Below are 18,047 nucleotides of genomic sequence, written 5' to 3' on the forward strand. Positions count from 1 at the left end.
ACACAGGCATTAATAACACATTACATCTATGGTAATAACACATTACATCTATAGTAATAACACATTACATCTATAGTAATAACACATTACATCTATAGTAATAACACATTACATCTATGGTAATAACACATTACATCTATAGTAATAACATATTATATCTATAGTAATAACACATTACATCTATAGTAATAACACATTACATCTATAGTAATAACACATTACATCTATGGTAATAACACATTACATCTATAGTAATAACATATTATATCTATAGTAATAACACATTACATCTATAGTAATAACACATTACATCTATGGTAATAACACATTATATCTATAGTAATAACACATTATATCTATAAAAATAACACATTACATCTATGGTAATAACACATTATATCTATAGTAATAACACATTACATCTATAGTAATAACACATTACATCTATAGTAATAACACATTACATCTATGGTAATAACACATTACATCTATAGTAATAACACATTACATCTATAGTAATAACACATTACATCTATAGTAATAACACATTACATCTATAGTAATAACACATTACATCTATAGTAATAACACATTACATCTATAGTAATAACACATTATATCTATAGTAATAACACATTACATCTATAGTAATAACACATTACATCTATAGTAATAACACATTACATCTATAGTAATAACACATTACATCTATAGTAATAACACATTACATCTATAGTAATAACACATTACATCTATGGTAATAACACATTACATCTATGGTAATAACACATTACATCTATAGTAATAACACATTACATCTATAGTAATAACACATTATATCTATGGTAATAACACATTACATCTATGGTAATAACACATTACATCTATAGTAATAACACATTATATCTATGGTAATAACACATTACATCTATGGTAATAACACATTACATCTATGGTAATAACACATTACATCTATAGTAATAACACATTACATCTATGGTAATAACACATTACATCTATGGTAATAACACATTACATCTATAGTAATAACACATTACATCTATAGTAATAACACATTATATCTATGATTATATCTATAGTAATAACACATTATATCTATGATTATATCTATAGTAATAACACATTATATCTATGATTATATCTATAGTAATAACATATTATATCTATAGTAATAACATATTATATCTATAGTAATAACACATTATATATCTATGGTAATAACACATTATATCTATAGTAATAACATATTATATCTATAGTAATAACATATTATACCTATGATTATATCTATAGTAATAACACATTATATATATAGTAAAAACACATTATATCTATGATTATATATATAGTAATAACACATTATATATATAGTAATAATAACACATTATATCTATGGTAATAACACATTACATCTATAGTAATAACACATTATATCTATAGTAATAACACATTACATCTATAGTAATAACACATTACATCTATAGTAATAACACATTACATCTATAGTAATAACATATTATATCTATGATTATATCTATAGTAATAACACATTATATATATAGTAATAATAACACATTACATCTATGGTAATAACACATTACATCTATGGTAATAACACATTATATCTATAGTAATAACATATTATATCTATGATTATATCTATAGTAATAACACATTATATCTATGATTATATATATAGTAATAACACACTATATATATAGTAATAACATATTATATCTATGGTGATAACACATTATATGTATGGTAATGACACATTATATATATATTAATAATAACACATTATATATATATATAGTAATAACACATTATATCTATGGTAATAACACATTATATCTATAGTAATAACACATTATATCTATACTAATAACACATTATATCTATGGTTATAACACATTATATCTATAGTAATAACACATTATATCTATAGTAATAACACATAATATCTATACTAATAACACATTATATCTATGGTTATAACACATTATATCTATGGTAATAACACATTATATATATGGTAATAACACATTATATCTATAGTAATAATAACACATTATATTTATAGTAATAATAACACATTATATCTATAGTAATAACACATTATATCTATAGTAATAACACATTACATCTGTGATTATATATATATAGTAATAACACATTATATGTATGGAAATAACACATTATATATAGTAATAACACATTATATATGGTAATAACACATTAAATATCTACGGTAATAACACATTATATATATGGTAATAACACATTATATCTATAGTAATAACACATTATATCTATAGTAATAACACATTACATCTGTGATTATATATATAGTAATAACACATTATATGTATGTAATAACACATTATATATAGTAATAACACATTATATATCTATGGTAATAACACATTATATCTATGGTAATAACACATTATAGCTATAGTAATAACACATTATATCTATGGTAATAACTATATTCAAGATTCAAGATGTTTGTTGTCGCGCCAGTTATACAAGTACAATCGAGTGAAATGCTTTTTGCTGGGAAGCTCCATTAAAAATAATAAGTTTTATTACAATAATAAAAGGAAATACTTCGTACAAGGGCATATTAAAGGGACTATTTGTAACTTTCAGAAATGCTTGTTAACAGCGACACCTGTGGCCGTTAAGTCAACGAAAGTCAGCGTCGGGCTCACGCTTGTGCTCGCTCTAAATAGACATGAACGAGCATCGCTCAAAACAATGAGGCAACACACGTCAGCTAAAACCACAATATCACTCTATATTTCACCTGCTTGGCAGTAATGCTAGCTGACCAGACGAAGATCTCTCCATGAATCAATGCTGATCCTAGTGTTGGCTTTTCCTGCCGCAGCCTCACGACCGTGGTCAGAAGGAACAGGGGAGACACCGGAGTTTTGGTCGGAGATGAGCAGCATATGTGAGCGCGCATGGGACACCAACCCGGGTGATTTATGCGTGTAAGAAGCTCATTTTAAAATAATTCATCAAGTTTACCCGGTTGCAGAATTTCTTTTTAAAAAAAAAAATTCATTTGAAGTGGACCTTTGTACCTTTTGCAATATGACTTACAAAACATTAGAACGCATGTTTTCTCATGCCCTGTGTCAAAAAGGTGTTGGGTATAAAATTTATCACTTTAAGGTAAATGACATTCCGACTTTTGACAGTTCTCTTTTTTTTATTTATATATATATATATATATATATATATATATATGGATAATTTAAACTCATCTATTTCTGACATGATTCATATGATCATTCTTATGAGTAAATATCATATTCATTATAGCAAATGGAAAAATAGAAAGCCATCCCTTGTTTGGTTTATGAATGAATTCAAATTATTTTTACATAAATGTAGTCTACTCTAGTAAAATAGATTTCATATATTCACATTATTTTGATTCATGCCCCTTAATTTTGAAGTCCTTGCTCCTCTTTGTTCTTTTTTGTACTTATATGCCTAGTGATTAAGAAATAACTGTTTATGTATATATGTCTATATATAATTTATATAAATCCCCCTGTATTTTTATTTTTATTTAAAAAATTGCAGTTGCAGTAGGCTACAATGTTGATCCTAGATTTTATATAAACACAACAAAAAATAAACTAAAATATTATTAGTCATTATTTACATTGTGTAAAATAAATGGCTCTCTGCTTCTTCTTTTTTTCCCATTAGGCCCGGAGTCCTTGTGTCAGAACCTATAGTTTTAGGACCTTCATAACATTATTCATCAGATTTTGTGCGTTTACTTTTTACATATTCCTAAATTAATTTAGGAATCTGCAGTCAGGAAGTATTCTAACAAATTAAACTATATATAAACTTAAAATTTTAGATGTTGACACAGATGGAGAAAACACAGATTAGATTCAGGTAGACTGTGTTGACTGTTGAGTGTTTTTAGGGGTTTTGAGTTGATAGGTTTTCCATTTTTAGCCTTTAATAAATGCCATTTGAGATTATGCCTGTAAATGTCATGTTGCGTACATACATGATCTTTTTAGGACAGCAGATGGCATTGTTAATCCATATAATAATTCTAATTACTGTGTTTCTTTCCTTGTGTGTTGTGTTCTTACACTTAATCGAAGTGTTTTTTTAATCAGTGTTGCAGTGTATTCATATTTTCTTGTGACAATAAAAGTGATAAATCATCTTACAAAAGCCCATGGAGGCTGTAGAGACTGAATGTCGACAGTGCGTCAGGAAGAAGAAAGTCACAGATTAACTAAGTGATCTGCAGACGACAACGCCTTGAGGCGCTCTGCCTGAGCTGAAGTTATTCTGCAGAGACAGCACTTGATTTCCCAGCTGGTGAATGAGGCATTCACTGTCATCAACAGTTAAATTCATGATTTGTCTATTGCTGCTCGTGACGAAAAAGCTTCCAAACGCAGCACAAACAGTAATATCTTCTTTAGAGAACTAATGTGTAAGTCCTGGGTATTATTCAGGAGAATGACACAGCATCACTGTCGAGTGTGTGACATCCTACTGCAGGTCTCTGTGGTGTCTTTTAGGAGGAAGCCATCATTTGTCAGCATGAATGTCCCTGGACATCACTGTCTTTCCTCCGGTAGTGGTAAAAGATGAACATGTTGTGATTGTAGCTCATGGATATTACATGTTGAGCTGTGTCTACTACAGTATTATATGACAAAGTTATCACTTTAATATGGAAATAAAGACACAATATTATATTTTACTTTTTTAAAAGGATGTTCACTGCAACACAAAGAAGTTACATAGTCCCAAGATTTTGACATGAAAATCATGAATGTTGAATCTAATTTGATCATCAAGAGGAGAAAGAGCCATTACAAAGACAAATGGACAGTATTAAGATGCATTAAAGAGACATATGGACAGTAGAAAGACATATGGACAGTGAAAAGATGCATTAGAGAGACATATGGGCAGTAGAAAGACACATTAAAGAGACATATAGGCAGTAGAAATACACATTAAAGACACATATAGGCAGTAGAAATACACATTAAAGACACATATGGGCTGTAGAAATACACATTAAAGAGACATATGGACAGAAGAAAGAAATATGGACAGTATAAAGATGCATTAGAGAGACATATGGGCAGTAGAAAGACACATTAAAGAGACATATAGGCAATAGAAATACACATTAAAGACACATATGGGCTGTAGAAATACACATTAAAGAGACATACGGACAGGAGAAAGACATATGGACAGTAAAAAGATGCACTATAGAGACATATAGTTAGAATAATTATAAATAATAATAATTATAGTTAGACAAATTTAGGAAAATTTAATTAGAGTATATGCATGGCTCAATAGGGAAGCTGGGTAATTATTAATAATTGACTTATGGAGAAGGGGTGGGATTAAATAAGTTTATACTTCTTCTCACTCCTTTTCAAATATGTAAATCAAGGCATCAAAGTGTTTGACAATTTATTTTTCTTATGCTTTTCATTGTATGCAAATACTACTTGTTTCTGACTGTCCACTTGTCGGAATGATCATTCTTTTTCTTTAATTATTTATTTATTTATTTTTTATTCTACATGTATGAAATCAATTTGAAATGAAATGAAAAATATAGACAGTAGAAAAACACATTAAAGAGACATATGGACAGTAGAAAGATGCATTAGAGAGACATATGGACAGTAGAAAGACTGATGGACAGTAGAAAGACACATTAAAGAGACATATGGACAGTAGAAAGACTGATGGACAGTAGAAAGACACAGTAAAGAGACATATGGACAGTAGAAAGATGCATTAGAGAGTCATATGGATAGTAGAAAGACGCGGTACAAAATGGGACAGACATTTATTCTGTTAGACTCTCTTATGTGAAGTCTTTTTGAGCCTACACCTCATGTATTTCCAGTTTAATGTAATTATTTTAACACTTTTTCTCTTTGTGTTACTTCATTCAAAAATGTAATATTTCTCATGTTTGGGCCGTTACGTCCATAAAAATAACATAGTTTTTCGACCCAACATGTGTACGTCTAAACACCACACACATATTATAAAACAGACACACACACACACACACACACACACACACACACACAACCATTACCTTAATTCAACATTTCTGTTTTGCCACATGTTGTGCTTCTTTCCTGTAGTCATGATTCACCCTCGGTTTCTGCTATTTTGGCACTTACTGTCTATGTATTTTGTGAATGTCAAAGGTCTGTAGTCAGTGCTGACGTTCATTTTCCTACAACAGATATATAGCTGCAGAAAACCTGTTTGCTTTTGCTTATGAAACATTAAGGTACAGTATGTAATGCGTCAGATGATTTAATCAGATGATTAAATGGGTGTTATCAGTCATTGTCATGCCTCAGATGGGCCAAACTGCAGCTATAGATTTAAAAGTGAAAGCGAAACTTAAAAGCACGGAGTAATCTAAATGAAACATTATGTTTTGAATACAAACAACCCAGCATGTTTAAGTGTAGGCAGGCGGCAACCTCCGTGTCTGAAAAGTGAAGCTAAAGTGCCTTAAATCTGCATTCTTTAACAGCCAGCAGGGGGCGACTCCTCTGGTTGCTAAAAGAAGTCTGATTGTATAGAAGTCTTTGAGAAAATGAGCCTACTTCTCACTTGATTTATTACCTCAGTAAACATTGTAAACATGAGTTTATTACAAAACTAAAACTTCTTTAACTTTAGGCAACAAAACCACGGGAAAAAGATTGTGTTTTGGCTTAAAATAATCCCATCCATCGCCAATGACCTTCAGCCCAGATGGAGTTTCACGATGTCTATACTACAGCGCCTGACTTCCGCTTTTGCTCCTGTCATAATTACTACAGTTGCTACAGGTCGTTGTCGTCTTCTTTTATTCCTTCTTTTGGTGATCTCTCCTGTGAATCGATGATAAAACCTACTAGTGGGTCTAGCAGGCCCCTAATGACCCACTTCTATGAGGCTGATAACCATAACCCCTATTTAATGAGCTGACGACAGTCCAACCAGCTGCAGGAGGGCACCACGCCCGTGAGGGAGCCCCGGTGACATGCACGGCGGATGACATGCAGATGTGACTTGCAAACAAAAGGGGCTTTTCACACCGGTGGTGCAGCGTCAGGGGGAGGTGATAACATCTGTGCAATCTACATTTGACATTAACACCGGCGATTAAAGGCTGATAGCATTTTCTATTTGTGTTTGAAATCAGAAACGTTTGAGTTGCTATCTGGATGGCATTTAGTGCAGCCCTTTAAGAAGGCATCATCAGGGTTGTTTTAGATCCATGTTTGTTGTACTGTCAGCGTGACAAAAATAAACGCAGGAATGATGAAATCTGCATATGTAAAGGCTAACTCTATATATATAAAGTTATGTGTCTGTTAAGGATGTCACAATACCAGAAATGTATTATCAATACCAATGAAATTCCACAAGTCTCGATACTCAATTCGACACCACAGTAAAAAACAAAACAATAGATCCCATGTACATCAACATACACTCCTTTACTACTGTTTTGCCTGCTGGTTTTTGCAAATTTATTATCAAGGTTCTCGCCAAAAACTACATTTTAAAAGATTACATTTAACCTTATTATCTACCTTTGCGCAATACTCATTTTTACTGAATAGAGATTGAATGCTTCATAATGTAACCAAAGAGTATATAAGCAAAGAGACTAAACTCCGGTGTTTTTTTTGACAAAGCTTATTATATTTATGATATGTTATTGTTCAACGCAGGCCATTTCGGTAGAATGGTAGTCGCTTTCAGTCCAAAATGGTGGGGTCAACCTGACAGGGACTGCAGATGAAAATTAACCTGTATGGCTAAATCTGGCACATTTACATGATGGCTCATGTAAATTAATGTGCATTATCACTTCTTAAATAAAATAAACATCTTTGACTTATTGTTGAGCTCATTTCTTTTGCAGTTTGGAGCGTTTGTGACTTCAAACAGGAAACTGTAACAAACCTCTTCACATATTCATTGACTCAAGTGTCCTCCTGCCACTGTTGTTGGTATTTCCTCTTGACTCCCATGTTGTGTCTTTCACTGCAGCACATAATAGACCGCACCATGAAAACTTGTGTGAACGCTCGCCTCACTTTAGTGACCTCATCCCAAGGTGAGGCATTCGCTCATCACCGCTGGCAAATTACACACAGAGAAGAACACGGCGGTCGGTCTTCCAAACTGAAGTGAGCATGAGAGCCGCTATTACACGAGCAGCGCTGCATGTGAAGCTCTTTGCTTGTTAGGACGGTCGATCGTGTGTGCGGTTTTGTTTTAAAGTAATCATGTAATTTAAAGTGTGTACATGCGTGCTCTCGCAGGAGTGCTTTCCTGTTTGTTTGCGTCGGGTCAGGGTCAGGTGACGGTTAGAGAGAGATGAAATAAAGAGAGAGGATTATCCAACATGAGTTGAAAATGCTGAAGTCTGACGGCAAAGTCAAATAAAAAAAGAAATAATGACTGGAAGAATAAAATCAGATCTGAAAAAGAAGAAGAAAGTTTGACTGGTGTTGTAGCTTGATGAGTATAGAAAATGTTAATTATGTTAATCTCCACTCAACAATAAAAAGGAAATGGCTCTTCTAAATCTGCCTCCTCACTTTACTAATTTTTCTTTTTGAAATTAATCTTTTTTAGAGAAGGTTCACATCTCGTTTTCTGGTCCGTTGACGTAACCAACAGTCCCTTTTCTCTGGTAGGAAACTGATTTCTAAAGAACCACTTTTTGATACAATATTCCAGATGCATTAAAATGCTCCTCTTAAAAGATGTACTCTACAATTTGTGCCTCATTAAAAAGTTGAAGGCAAACAGTGTACAAACATAATGTCCAGTCCTGGATCAGGACTAATATACATACGTTTTTATACCCATGAGTACTGGGTAAACTTTACAGTACTTGGTCGGTGCTAGTTTGACCCAGTACTAGGTATCACGATTGACCCAAATTGGATTAAACTTTTATTGTATACAATAAAAGCATTAATAGGCACTCTTTAAACTAAACTAAACTTCATACAGTACAGATATTGTGCACAATAATACCATAATAATTCCAATCCAATCCAAATTTATTTATAAAGCACATTTAAAAACAACAAAAGTTGGCCAGAGAACATAAAAACAACACAATAAAACACTAAGACCAACTTAAAACCAACAGGACATTAAAATAATAAAAACGGAAAGGAAAAAGGATTAAAATAGTCAACTCTCATGCTGAGCCAAAAATGCAGAGTATTAACCTTGGTAAGTATCATTGAAGTTTATAATGTGCTTTAGTGGTGTGTATATATACTGTATATATTGTGTGCCAATTAGTTTGTGGCACTTTGAATTGAAAATGTGTACAATACTGCACACACCACTAAAGCACATTATAAACTTCAACGATACAGTTAAAGTTGACGTCCTGTCTTGTAGACGGACCTGTGGAAAAACATCTAGTTTTATATATGTTTTGTGGTATTATGGTGCACAATATCAGTTTGAAGTTTAGTTTAGCTTAAAGAGTACCTATTAATGCTATTATTGAATACAATAAAGGCATTAATAGGCACACTGTCAATTTTAATCCAATTTGGGTCAATCGTGGTCACCAATACTGGGTCAAACTATCACCGATCCAGTTCTGGGTAAAGTTTACCCTATACTCATGTGTTTGTGTATAAACTCAAAACACTGGGTTATTTTGACCCAGTGTTAGTGTTATTTTAAGTAGTTTCTATAGAAACTACTTAATTTATGGAAAATGATAGAGGAAGTGTTGTAAACTTGATTGAAGGATCTGCACTGTACGTTTCACATTCATCATAGTGATCATAAGAAGAATGCTCATTGAATGCTTACATTCATTTAGCACGGCTACGCCTGCACAGGAAATTGTAAATGTGCCGGGATAAAATGTGATACTTGGTGTAATGATAAAATATAATGATACTTACAGTGAAATACTATATTTCGAAATTGCACAACAACTCATAATAAATCAGAGTGGATTCCTGTTACTTGATACAATCTGCATATTTAAGTATTATGAGTTAGATTTATGACAAGCATCTGCTTTACATTTAAGTTCCTATGATTGAAGTTAATAATCCTTTATTATTATTATTAACATGCAATATTAAACCATCATTTTCTGCTTTAGTTTGCAACCCAATCTAAGTGTCATGGTTTTAACATATTCTGAGATAATCTAAAGAGAATATTTTCCAACATTTTTAGATTTATAAAGTCACATTTGCAATGAGATTATTTGGGTTTGAACCACATTTTATTGTAATAAACACACTGAACATTAAGTCGTAAGCCGAGGGAGCAACTTCCATCTCGTGCACAAGTTGGAAATGAAATTAAGACGCAAAATGTTTCACTGCAGGATGTTGAGCCAAAGCAGCTGGTTATACGATTGGTTTTCATCATTCCTACGATTTGGAAATGCAATAAACTCAGAGGCTTGTCATGTTTTATGAGGTTAACTAATGATCTTTGTAGGAGGATGTGACTACTCTCTCTGCTCATTTTCCTCTTGTTCCCAATCATGAATATCAGTCAAAGCATGCAGATAAACATAAGATATGGATGTGATTTGGTGGGTCTGATTCAATGCTACAATTCATAACATTAGGCCCACTGCTTAAAGCAAAGGTTTGACCCTTTTGGGACCTTTTCTGGTGGAGAGTTTGATGAGAATTTCAACACGATGTTCACATCTGTGAAGTTTTTACATTTGCGTTTAAACAAGCACTATTTGTGTTGATGAGTGAGCTTTAAAAGTGTTGGTAGGTGGGTTTTGTTACCTTCGGACAGAGCCAGCTGTTTTCACCTGTTTCCAGCAGGCGGCAACCTCTGGGTCCGAAAAGTGAAGCCAATGCTGTAGTGCTTAAACCTGCATTCTCTCGAACAGCCAGCAGGGGGCGACTCCTCTGGTTGCTAAAAGAAGTCTGATTGTGTAGAAGTCTATGAGAAAATGAGCCTACTTCTCTCTTGATTTATTACCTCAGTAAACATTGTAAACATGAGTTTATGGTCTCAATCGGTAGTTTTAAGTCTTCTTCAATACAGCATGATGTTCATTTAGTAAATTATGGTCCCATTTAGAGTCAAATAGACCATAAAGCAGGGGATGCTTTAGGGCGGGGTTACCTTGTGATTGACAGGTCACTACCACGGCGTTGTCCGGTCTGGGAGTTGTCCGTGTTTTTCCGTGCTTAGAACTTAAACCCTTTCACAGTGTGTTTTCACTTCATCAAAGTTACATTTTGGCCGCTTAAAAATGTCTTATTCAGCGTTTTGGTTGTACTTAGCTCCACCTTTTTGTGTCAATTCTGGTTGCAAAAAACAAGATGGTGACGGCCAAAAACCAAGATGGCAATGGCCAAAAAGCAAGATGCGACGGCCAAAAAGCAAGATGGCGATGGCCAAAAAGCAAGATGACGATGGCCAAAAAGCAAGATGGCAATGGCCAAAAAGCAAGATGCGACGGCCAAAAAGCAAGATGGCGATGGCCAAAAAGCAAGATGGCAACGGGCAAAAATCCCAGATGGCGATGGCCAAAAACCAAGATGGTGACGGCAAAATACCAAAGTCAAGGCTTCAAAACTGTAGTCCATAAACCAATTGGTGATGTCACGGTGACTAATTCCTCTTCTTATATAAAGTCTATAGTTTCCAGTCTTTATGCTTGCAGTAGCTTCATATTTAATTGACACGGGAGTGGTATTGATTTCTAATTTAACTCTCTGCTAGAAATAAAACAAATGACAAAATAATACAAAAGACTATGCAGAAAATTAAAAAAAGCATTATTTAAATTTGTCAGGATGCAAGTAGATTGTGTGTAAATGATATAAATACTGGAACAAATTCAACTGCAGATTTCTTTCTCCTTGAACATGGCTCAGAATTAGAGTTTAATAAAGACTATAATCTGGCGTCAAGGTGCGACAGTGTGTGAATCACAGACAATAACCTTCCCTCAACACCTTTGGGGTTTTCACTCAAACAAACCAATTAGACCAGCTCATGCAAATGCCAGTTAACTCGCATATTAAAAGAAAACTCTTTAAAGGGCACGACATTTCAGGACTTCTCCAGAACGGTGGACCAAGGTGAACTTTCTCCAGAGAAACACACCTGGTTTAGTTACTGAAGCAACGCTGACGTCATTTCACCCGAACGCTCCAATAAGACAAAGCTGCAACAACAATACATCTCGTCATCTTCTTGCCCGCTGACCTCAACTGTTGAGTCTTAATTCATAATAATACGGAAAAGTGGGAGATTAAAGAGGATGTGTAGGAGGAGGACCAGGGTGGGGATGAGTGTGATGACTCCATGGAATTGCTCAATTACCAATGTACTCCATTCGTTGCTGCTCATGCCCTCAAACAAAGATCACAACATCAGATTTAAAAGGACAACAAGGACTGTTGAAAGTCAATTTTTGCTATGTTTTTAGGAATAAAATATTGTATAAATCTGGCTATGAATGATACATGAACAAATCCCTCTGTAGAAACCTTCAGAATATAGATAAGAATGAAACTAGAAAGTTTGGTGGATGTAAGTGCTACTGAAGTGGACATTTCTGGCTCTGAGTCTGAGAAAATACTCAAACTTCATACATTTTGAGGACACTCCAGGTGAATAGGGTAAAAGAAAAAATAAAATAATAGATATCACCATGAAACTTCCCTAGTTGATTACTTACATTAAGACAATTATTTTTTGTATTATAAGTTTTCTGAAAATGTATGTTTAAATATGCAAATGAGACATTACAGTATCTTAATAAGTATATGCTAATTTTCCTACATTTCCAGAACAGAAATCTACATTTTGCCATGTTTTTAGGAATAAAATGTTGTATAAATTAGGCTATGAATGATAAATGGACAGATCCCTCAGAAAAACCATCACAATATAGAGAGGAATGAAACTGGAAAGTTTGGTGTATGTAAGTGCTACTGAATTGGAGATTTATGGCTCAGAGTCTGAGAAAATGCTCAAATTTCATACATTTTTAAGACCCTATACAGGTGAATAAGGTACAAATTTTAACTAGTAGATATCATCATGAAACTTCCCCAATTGATTACTGACATTAGGACAATTATTTTTTGTATTACAAGTTTTCTAAAATGTTATGTTTAAATATGCAAATGATGCTAATTTGCATACATTTCCAGAACAGAAATCTGAACATTGCCAGGTTCAAAATTGTTGTTTCATTTTGTTGACGTATTATGTATGTTATGGATGTAAGTGCTACTGAAGTGGAGATTTCTGGCTCAGAGTGAGAAAAAAAAACGTTTTTAGATTGTGAAATTTCATACATTTTCAACACTTCAGGTGAAGAGGGAAACATATATATATATATACAGTATATATATGTATATATATATTTATATATCACAATAAAACTTCCCAGTTGATAACTTACATTAAGACAATTCTTTTTTTGTATTACAAGCTTCCTGAAATGTTTTTATAAATATGCTAATGATGCATTATCTAATGGTAACTTCTTGTGAATTTATATTTGTCTATTTGTCTATTTGTATATGATACAAATAGACAAAGTAGTAAAATAAAAATTTTCTTTCCATTAGGCTGAAAGAAGACATGTTATGGAAGCAAAATAGCCCAAAAATTGGCCAGGGCATGAAAAACGATGTTTTTGTCTGGGATCTGTCTCCCCTTTAGTTGACTGTCTCTTGTTTTCACCGCAAATTATTTTTCATTTGTACAGTGATAGAATAAAATGCTTCGCTAACAAGACATGAAGGACATGAATCAAGATTTATTTCTGCATGTAAGCAAACAACATACAGTATGCCACAATTTAAATGCGTCACATTATTATTCTTTGTATGAAATCCTTATGAAATATCTACATGAATCCAGTAAATCTTTTGTGCTGCATAAAACAGGACGGTGGTTATTATTGTATTATGTCTTCTGGTTTATTGTAACAGATCAAAATGAATTGTAGCGGCGGAGAGTATATTTATACGCTCGCACAAGCAGCTTCACACAAAGACCAACACATTACCTGACTTTTATGAGAAAAGGTAATTTAGTAATGATCCATAATGACTCTCTCTAATAATGAAGGCGACGTAATGCATGAAATATTAGACAAAAGCTGAAAAATTAAGTCATATTTCACACAATTATACTTAATACATAAACATCATTTTGTGGTGTGGGCTCATATAGTGTCCAAAGCTTTGAGTTTCACACATTCACACAAAAATAATATGATTTTTTTCTGAAGTAAGAGCATGATTCCTGCTTAAATATACATTGTATGCTTCTCTTATGTAAATGTAATCTCCTGGTTTGTTCAGGTTGAATTCATCATTTATCAGTTACACCATTAACGCCATTATCGGGTCTTCATTTCCTTAATGCATGAAACAAATATACCACTGTGGTGGGGGAGGACAGCGTGAGAAGAAGTAATTATGATAAGAAATGTAATAAATCTGATAATCAGCTCTAAATATGACGTCTTTAGAATATTTGCATTACAGCTTCCTGATCATAACAGTGTGGCTCAAGCGTGAAATAACGTTTTCCATCACACAGGTGAGAACAAGATATTATGCAGATGTCTTTTCCTAATGACCAAATGAAAAAAAACACAGTTTTTGTCTAAAGTGACAAAATATCATTATATCTACGCAAGTACAACACACAAAATGTTATAAAGTTAGTTTTTACTTAACTTAAAGCAAACAATGACCGCTTAGAGTAACCTATAATCACTTGCATTATAACAGCGATTATAATAGGATTACAATGTATTTCAACTATGAGAATTATACTTGCACTATGATCCTTGCAAAAGAAATGCAATTATTTAATTAATGATGAAGTATTTATGATACTTGACGTTATATGTCATAATAAAATGCTTAATTATATTATAATTATACACATTGTAAGTATGTTTATAATGCATTATAGAAATGGGCGTCATATAAAAGTGTTACCTTCTATTACACGTTGTCTTGATGCTTTTTTATATCTTATATACAACACTTCATAGTAAATTACCATATTGTAGAAAGGTGCTATATAAACAAATAAAAAATAAAAATAAAAGACGTAAAGTTAAAGTGTAAAATTCTGGTATTGATTGGTGTATGTGTGTGCAGGATTTCTCAGATTTCTGCTGCCAACTCACATTAAAGTAATAAAATTAGCAATTTTATAGGTGCCTGCAACTAAGGGACTGTTAGAAGAAGGAGATAAAAAAAAAGAGATCCCTCCGTGGAAGTGAATGTTGGGATTCAGATTATAATTAGTTCATACAAAGGAACAGCACTATATCAAAAACTGACGGCAAGTAAATACTCAACTAAATATATAAAAGAAAGATGCAGGAGTCAGAGTGTTAACACAATCATTTCAGATGAGGTTTGGGCAAACATGTGGAAAATACATCAAACATCCACCAATTCACGGATATATGGAGGGAATTCTCTTGGGAAAATTTAATCAGATTTGATCAGAAGGTCAAGAGTAAATATTTAAACAGAAATCTACCATGTTGGAGAGAGTGTGGAGCACTATGCCGATCACTCTCATATATTTTGGAAATGTCCCAAAATATTACTGTTTTGGAAGGTGGTACACAACGAATAAGTGCGAATAAGTGATAGATATCTGGTCAAAATATTGTTAAAGGTCCCATATCATGCTCATTTTCAGGTTCATACTTGTATTTTGTTTTTCTTCTAGAAGATGATTACATGCTGTAATGTTCAAAAAAATCCATTATTTTTCTCTTACTGTCTGCTTGTATTCACCCTCTGTCTGAAACGCTCCGTTTTAGTGCATTTCAACGGAATGGCAACGGAATTGCGTTGCTAGGCAACAGCTTGGGTCCATGTTTACATCCTGTCAGCTGATGTCATTCACATACACTGCAACAGGAAATAAACTGGGACACATTCACAAATGGACAGAAATCCTAACAGCTTGTTTCAAACGCACAGTTTCTGAATACGGGCTGTGTGTATTTCTCCATGGACTGAGTGTTTTGATACTTTCACAGTATTTATATATCACTTAAACCTGCTTAAAATCTCATTTTTTACAATATTGGACCTTTAAGACTGCAAGAAACACCGATGGAAGTGGGAGAAATGGACATTATTCAAGAACCAAAACAGCAACGAGAATGGCAGAAAGGTCAACTCATTGAGTTGAAAATGTTATGAGATTGTATGGGTTAATAGAATTGTAACTCCCAAACATGAGTCCTGTATGCATTGTTTCTTTTGTAGGACATCTCTGTTACACTTTTTTTCTGTAGCTTTGATTTCTCAGATCAGAAATTAAATTCTCAAAACAACTTGTTCAACCTCCACATCATCATCATCGAGTCACTTGTGCACATCATAAAAGCAATTTTTTCAATCTTTTGAACAAATTGCAAATTGGTACATTCATGCAAATGATTATGAATGATTGTCATGTTGATGAATATGTAATCATGGATTATACTTGTTCTCATCCCCGAAAAACATCTCGCCATTAGTTCATTGCATAAGTTGTCACTCGAGAACCTTCAATTGGCAAACATATATAGACAGAGCACAACACAGTGTCACAGTTTCTGACAATGGAAGAACAACAAAGACATGAACCAGGTCAGCAGCCATTTCTACGTTTGTGTTTTTGTTCCTTTGTGCTCTGCAGTAACTGTAAAACAGTTTCTTTTACTTTTCTGCTTCACAATGACATGGTCTGCCAACAAATTACATGTGAATCCTGTCCAGTCTGATGCAATCAATCTCCCACATACAGTAATATGTTGTACTGTTGAAATTGATGGATGTCAAACAGAAACCCTGAAAGAGGACGTTGTTATATCGGCAACATGACGGAGCATTTTGACCGTCTTGTTTGTAAACAATGACACAAGGACTGGTCATTCTGACACCACTGACACGTTCACTGACATCAATATTTACTTCTGAGAGAGAAACAAAGCAGATTATTATTGTTTGTGTGAATTGTTTCAAGAAATGCAATTTTGCAAATGTTTAGGAAGATTCGAGAAATTAACCAAAACAACTGAGAAAAACTGTGATAGTAAAAGCAGTGATACACAGCAGGGGTGTATGTATTTATAAGAGGGTATCTTGGTGCAAGGTTGCTGTCACGTGTGCACTCACCATCACAACATCAACAGAAACACACAGCAGGGCCGCAGCAACAAAATGGCCTTTCAACATAAGTATGACGTATAAGTAGAGCTGCTTTCCTGACATGAAGTTGTTGAAATAACCTCAAATTACCTCCACACTTTACAATATAATGCAGGCAAACAAACTGCAGACGCAAAAACATTTCATAGACTCAAAAATAATGTAACCATCACAAAGGAAGTACACATATAGTGGATTTACATTATACTTTAAGCTGAGAACTGAAATAAGAGAAACGGTCGTTTGAGGTGAAATACTTTATGAGTGAAAATTCAAATCATAATGTTGTAGAAAAGAAAAGAACAGAGTAGAAGAGATTGGAGACGTTTTGATGTTGCTGCAGTGTTTATTAATGTATATGTGCATGCTGCAGATATGGGTACTGATTTTAATATTATTATTCAGTGGGTTTATTCTCCATCTCATGATATGCATATGTATTCTATTTTTATTTTAATCTTATTTTTTATGAAGTGTTTTATTTTTTTTTCTTGTTTGAATCTTATTTTTATCAATTGTGTTTTATTTTTTTGATCTTATTTTTATCTAGTATGTTTTATATATTTTTTTATCTTATTTCTATCAAGTGTGTTTTATTTATTTATCTTATTTTTATCAAGTGTGTTTTATTTATTTATCTTATTTTTATCAAGTGTGTTTTATTTTTTATCTTATTTTTTATCAAATGTGTTTTATTTTTTTAATATTATTTCTATCTTATTTTTATCTAGTATG

This window comes from Sebastes umbrosus, chromosome 5, assembly GCF_015220745.1.
Source record: "Sebastes umbrosus isolate fSebUmb1 chromosome 5, fSebUmb1.pri, whole genome shotgun sequence".
In the NCBI taxonomy this organism is placed as follows: Eukaryota; Metazoa; Chordata; class Actinopteri; order Perciformes; family Sebastidae; genus Sebastes; species Sebastes umbrosus.